Consider the following 7,004-nt stretch of genomic DNA (forward strand, 5'->3'; position numbering starts at 1 on the left):
TTAATTTCCTTAGTTTGATCAATCTATTTGTGTTTTCCAATTTTCATGGTTCTGTCTACAAAGGTTATATCTTTCTAAGAATTATTCATTTCTTCTAAGTTATTTGGCAGATAGCCTTCCATAGTATTCTTGTATAAACCTATTTCCATCCATGTAACTTCTCTTTCACTTCTGATTTTATTAGAATCTTTTCTCGTTTGTCAATTTTATAAATCTTATCAAAGGAACCAGTTTGTTGTTTCATTAATTTTTTTTATTGTCTTTTTTTCTCTATTACATTTTATTCTGCTCTCATTTTTATTTCCTTCTACTGAGTTTGGGGGTCCATTTGTTATTCTTTTTCTAGTTCTCTAAGGGGAAATATTAGATTGTTTGAGATTTTTCTTGAGGTAGGCTTTAGCTACATCCAATAGTTTGATATGTCATATTGTCATTCTCATTTGTCTCTACCTTTTGATTGCTGCTTTTATTTCCTTGTTGATCCGTAGGAAGTTGCTTAATCTCCACATATTTGTGGTTTCTCCAGCTTCCTTTTTGCAGTTAATTTCCAGCTTCATAACTTTGTGGTTGTAGCATATATTTGGTTTAAGTCTTCTTAAATTTATTGATACTAGTTTTGTGCCCCAACATATGGACTATCCTTGAGAAATTTCCATCTGCACTAGAGAAGAAAATATATTCTGTTGTTTTGGGATGGAAAGCTCTGTAAATATTGACAGTGTCATTCAAGGCAGATATTTCTTATTGATTTTCTGTTTGGATGATCTACCCCATGGCTGCCAATGGGAGTAGGGTATATAGGATAAGGAAGAGCCATTTAACAAGTTATAAGATGAAGGAATCCTAAAGGAATAGACTATTGCATTTGATTACATAATATTCATTTTTATAAAACAATTCACTTTTGCCAAAACCGGTTTGGCTCAGTGGCTAGAGCGTCGGCCTGCGGACTGAAGGGTCCCAGGTTCGATTCCGGTCAAGGGCATGTACCTGGGTTGCGGGCACATCCCCAGCGGGAGGTGTGCGGGAGGCAGCTGATCGATGTTTCTCTCTCATCGATGTTTCTGACTCTCTATCTCTCTCCCTTCCTCTCTGTAGAAAATCAATAAAATATATTTTAAAAATAAATAAATAAATAAAACAATTCACTTTTATAAAACAAAAATATGTCAGAAAAAAATTTATTAAAACCTAGTAATAGACTGGGGAAGACATTTAAAAGCTATGTAAGAGAATTTGTAAAAACAAAAAAACAAGTAAAATAAGATAACAAATAACTGGAAAATTTTATAAAAAGGCAAATCACAAAATGATACATAAAAGTTACTCTATTTAATCTCTCATGCTATTTGGAAAGTAAAAATAAATACTTATTTTTCCTCCTCCAGACTACAAAATTAAAAGGAAGAAAAATAGATACATTTTATATATTTGATGTCTATGAACATTTCAATCAAATATTAACTGCTACAACATTTATTTATTTTAAATGTGCATAATTATAAATTCAGAAATGCTTAAGATATCTTTCAAAATATGTGCAAAGAAAAATGCATTTTTATACATTTTAAAAACCTTGGAGACAATATGTTCACTAGCAGCAAAGCAGTTCATTAATTCATGGTATATAAATATCATTGAACACTGTTCAAAATGGAGTATAATTAAATCAACTCATATACGACAAGGAAAGTTCTCCAATTGTTTTGTTTTTTAAAATACAATTAATAGCCCTGACCATTGTGCTAACTGGTTAGATATTGGCCCATGGACCAATGAAGGAATCCTATAGGAACAAACTAACACATTTGATTACATAATATTAAGCACTTTTATAAAGGGTTGCAGGTTTGATCCCTGGGCAGGGCAGGGCATGTGTGGGAAGCAACCAACAGATACATTTCTCTCTAAAAATCAATGGAAAAATGTCCTCCAGTGAGGATTAACAAACACATGTTTTAATACAATTAATAGAAAATTCTCATGGTCTGATTTCAGTTATAAAGAAAACCTTACTGATCACAAAACTGCAAGTTCTTTCATCAATACCCATTTATAGTACCATTAAAATTATACATAGGTATGAATATTTATTAAAATGTCTTGACCAAGTTTTGAATATAGATGGATAGATATAGATACACTCATGGAACGCTGACTTTTTACATCGAAGGGAAAATGCTTCTCATATTAATCACTGTCAATCCATTATAGCCTTTTCTTGAACCAATGTTTTAGGAGTTACACAGTAACAAATAAGAGTATGCTCCTAAGACATCAAGAAAAACATGAATAATGCATGAATGTTTACCAACTGCAAAATACTTGGTATACAATGGGGAAAGCGTGTTTAAATGTGAAAAGATAAAATAGTTTCATTTAAAAATCACAAGTTAGAATTTAAAGGAATGCAAATTTAACATCCACTATGGTGGTTCATTCAATATACCATTTTGAGTGAGGAAGCATTTCAAACATGTTAGGCTTTTAATATAAAACAAGAGTTTGATTTTCCTGTTCATCTTATAATATTTCTGCCCAAAGGCTAGAAAAAGCATCCTATTTTAGAGTCTTGAATCAAAATGATAAATGCAAGATATTAAAACTCAGAGAGATGAGAAGTTTCTATATAATTGACTCTAATCAAAAGGGAAATTATTCTTTAGTCAGCTTACCAGATAAGTCCTGAATTTGGGAATAGGCTTTTAGCAGGTTTAATAATGTTAATGTGTTTCATGTTGCCTCTTCAGAGACAGCCCCTAGAAAGGAAATTGCCACACACAAAAAAACACCTCTAGAAAGAAAATCAAACAGATCCTCAACTCCTAAATGTAAGAAAATGTTTAATTTAAAAGTGTATTTAACAGCTTTTAATTTTCATTGATTACAAAGTATAACTATTAAAAATCTTTTTCTTTCTTATTATTACCTGCTGCCTTCCTGTTCCCCAGGAAAAGTAAAGCTTAATGAGATATTCTTCTGTAACAATAGAGATTCCTAAAAGAAAATTAGAATGCTTGCTCCTGAAGGGATTTACAGATTAATTGGCCTAATCACCACATAACATTAGAAATGTTTTCTACAAATGAAAAGAATTGCTTTTTTATTTTTTTAACATGGTAACTATGCAGGGAGCCGTGGTTGGCTTCTTCTGGTCTGTTGTTTTCTTAGTGTTTGAATAGTTGACTCACCACTCAATCATGAAGGACAGGTGAGCATCAGCAGGAGAATGTTTGGGGCTGGTAAACATGCAGATCCTACCCAGGGCAGAATATGGCTTTCCAGCTGTTTACATTTGATTTTTAATTTCGTTTTGACTTTGCTAAGGACTGGGAAAAATAAATCCTAGGATATATCTAAGATTAATACCCTCCCTCTGTTTCCTCCTCCCATACAGTTTGGGGATACTTGACACAGAACCCAGGGACACCATCCTCCTAAACCGTGCCCTCACCCCACACATGGAGCAAGTTAGAAGGGAGAACACACAAAGGAAAAAAATAGTGAGGGTGGAGTGGGGAGTCCCCATTTCACAAATAACGTCAATAACTCTGTTCTATTAGATATTAAGCTGTATCATTTGTGGTTATGAAACCATTTTGTCCCTTGGGGTCATTAAGCCTACTTGATTCATCACATAATTTTGAGGTTCTATCATTATCATATTGATATTCAGGAATGGCATTTGAAAAGCAAATATTATTATTGAAAACTTTTTTACAAATTATCCTGGGCAGCCTGAGTTATTACATTGGATATTACCTGTGACTGTTGCTCTAATTAGCCATCATTGAGATCCATGGCAAATTGTCTTTCTTGAGAGTGAGCAATGCCTTGTTGCAGCTGACATGATGAACATGCTATGTAGGACACACCCAACTTAATTTCTCGCCAATGTTCCACACACTGTAAAATTGCAATTTGAGAAAGTCAGTGGTAAGACATATTAATAAGAGATACAGCCTCACATACAACCAAAGAATAAAGGGCAAAACATTTGAAATGGAACTGTATCTTTTTATCAAGATAAGAAACCCTTGGTTACTTTAAAAAGAAAAATTAGATGGATAAACCCTACTTCTTAATTAATTTAAGATGCAGATCCCAGGGAGAGGACTTAATCCCTAAATTTAGACAAAAGGAAATGTTCAATTAAGGTAACAGAAATGTCTCAACCATTAATTTAGGAGAATTCTATTATCCTTGGACACCCTAACCTGCCACAGCTTAAGAAAAAGTTCTGACTATACCTAATTGCCAATGATCAGGCCGAAAACAGCGCCATCAGCTGCTGTGTCCTACAGCAGAAAGCACTTTGGCATGAACAGACTGTATGTACAGAGTACAACACATACTGGCTGGAATTCAATTGAAAACAAACTTTTCCTGAACAAAAGAAACTTGCTTATAGAAAAGTCCCTAGTATTTATTTCTACTCAACAAATCTCTCTTCCAGACATTGTGGGAAGACTCACATGTACTGAGGATTTGGGCTACTAAGGTAATTTCAATACTAATTAATATATATAAAACCACAGACATTGCTAGAAAATTATCAGGAAAAGGAAACTCATTATCACATTAATGCCTGTGCCAGGAACCACTGGCCCAAGTTCCCTCCTGCCTTAAATGAGGGAGGCATGGGTCACACAGTTTGCTGTGGTGAAAAACTTCTTCCTAGGAGTGAAAATTGGCTGGAGATTGTTGAGAATTACCTACTCCACTCTGCAGGGGTCCTTGTAAGAAATTGAATTGTGAGGTAGCTTTGGAAAGGGAACAGGATTTAACTACTCTTATATCCGTCTTTCAATGGCCTACCAATTTCCATTTCAATTCAATTTGACAAGTTTAGCCAATATTTTGTATTAATACAGTAAGCAAGTTGATATGCCCAGTGTTTCAGGTAATGAGCATGCAAGTAAGACAATACTCTCAAAAGCTTTCGGATTCTTAGTAACAGTTTTAATTTCAAAAACTAATATATTTAAGAAGAACATAAATGCTATGAAAGAAATCCAAGTAAAATGTTAACAAAAATGTCTTTCAATCATCAAAAAATAAAATCTCCTAACCTGGGTAACTTTAAGAAGTATTTGCCTTCTCAAGACTTTGTACTTCCATTTGCTTGAAAACTATCATGAGACATACACAAATGCAAAGGCTGCCTCCCAGAGCTACGGAACAACCACACACACAATGCAAAGGAGAGAACAGAAAACAAAGTAACTTTGGAGACCCAAACAGCTAACTTAACCTCAAACAAGTGATTTTTTTTTTTTTTGCTATGTACATATTCATAAATGTGATATACGTTTATTCTAGAGCATGTTTCTTATTAAGAGAGATTTATAAATAACTCGTATTCAAGAGCTCAGCAAACTCCTAAGTCACTCAAATACAATTATTTAAATACTGGAAATATTCTTGCATTTTCTATTAATCTGACATACGAAGTGAAAATACTTCTATACGTGCATTTTATTAATCCCTCCATTGCTAAAGTACCAAAAATCATCAACCCTGTTTTTTACAAAATTTCAAAAGTTCATCCTTTCCCAAGTAATAGCAACACCACCAACCAAAAAGTTTTCCATTTCTTTCAGCTAAACTTTAAAATGTTAGCAGCATTTATTCTCATATCACAAGAAAAAGTGAGAAAACATTGCCAACACACTTCTTTTAACTTGCTAGCATTTCAAAATAGAAATAAGTACCTAGGTTTCAAAGGATGATGTCCAATTTCCAGACATTCAAAATGCCTTCCATTATGAACTAAATTATATTCTTACCTTCTGAATAACTGCTGCACATAATGACTCAAATTAATGTTCTAGACATTAGAAATGATTCCCTTTGGAATGAGAGCAGCAATACAAAGTCAAGTGACTGGAGAATACTCACAATAGAGGCTTCTAATTAACAGGTGAGAACCTCTGTCTTTAGGCATCAGGATGGAAGTTATTTATCTGTCATATACTAAGGACAGCAGGTCAGACCATGGCATAACACATTCACTGTTTTATTTATGCTATTTGGAAGGAGGCCTTTTATGAATCTAAACAGTGTCAAAGAAAAATCTTTGTAAGTAGCTGCAAAAACCTGGCACAAATGGATGCATTGCAGCTCAGGAATATTTCCTCTTGTTTCTGGCACACGGATCTCATTTCACAGCCTCCATGAATATTACACAGTTATGCTCTCTATTTGGTTCAAGGAAACAATCATGTGGCACCGCTGAGACTGTTCTGGACAGGACCTTATAAAGAATTCCCAGAGCTGAGCACTAATAAAGGGTCTGGATAGAAACAGGTGCCAGGAGGGGCCTGCTCTAGGAAAGCTAAGTCAAGTCACCGCTGGGACACAGGAGAAAGAAAGAATACAGGAGGCGTGCCAAGAAGCCTGTGTAAATGTCACTTCATTAATCCTCACACTCCTTAATCTTCTCATGCAAACATTCTAACACCAAAAACGAAACTGAAAAGCTCTGTTTTTCTCACGGGTCTTCCTAGTCTCAGGGTTATTTGCGGGGGACGGGGGGGTACTCCATTATTTATTGACTGTTCTCATAATCTAGAAATTCCATGGGAATAGATACAGGTTTGAAATTTCCTCCTGGTCCTATTTACTGTGAAATATAAAATCTCAAACGTTAGCAGTAAAAACACATCTACGGGGATATAAGGTCATTTATTTCTTACTTGCTGGAAAAAAATATTCAAGTATTAGTATTTTTAGGCGTTGGTGGTATAGTGGTGAGCATAGCTGCCTTCCAAGTATTAGTATTTTTGATAACTTATAAAATCTCATATTTACCTCATGCTTAAATTTAAAAAATGCATAGATATGAGAGTATCGCTGTAATGCTCATTACTGAAAAGTGACCAACTACTATAATTATTTTAGCTCTGAAATTTGGGATTCAAAAAAGGTGATTCTTTCAATTAAATTGATAGATTGGAAATTCGATGAGTCTTTAACTAGAACATTTTATAACCATCTTATTC

Source organism: Myotis yumanensis, unplaced genomic scaffold (assembly GCF_028538775.1).
Source record: "Myotis yumanensis isolate MYYU_CA2020_CCGP unplaced genomic scaffold, mMyoYum1.0.hap1 SCAF_4, whole genome shotgun sequence".
Lineage (NCBI taxonomy): Eukaryota > Metazoa > Chordata > Mammalia > Chiroptera > Vespertilionidae > Myotis > Myotis yumanensis.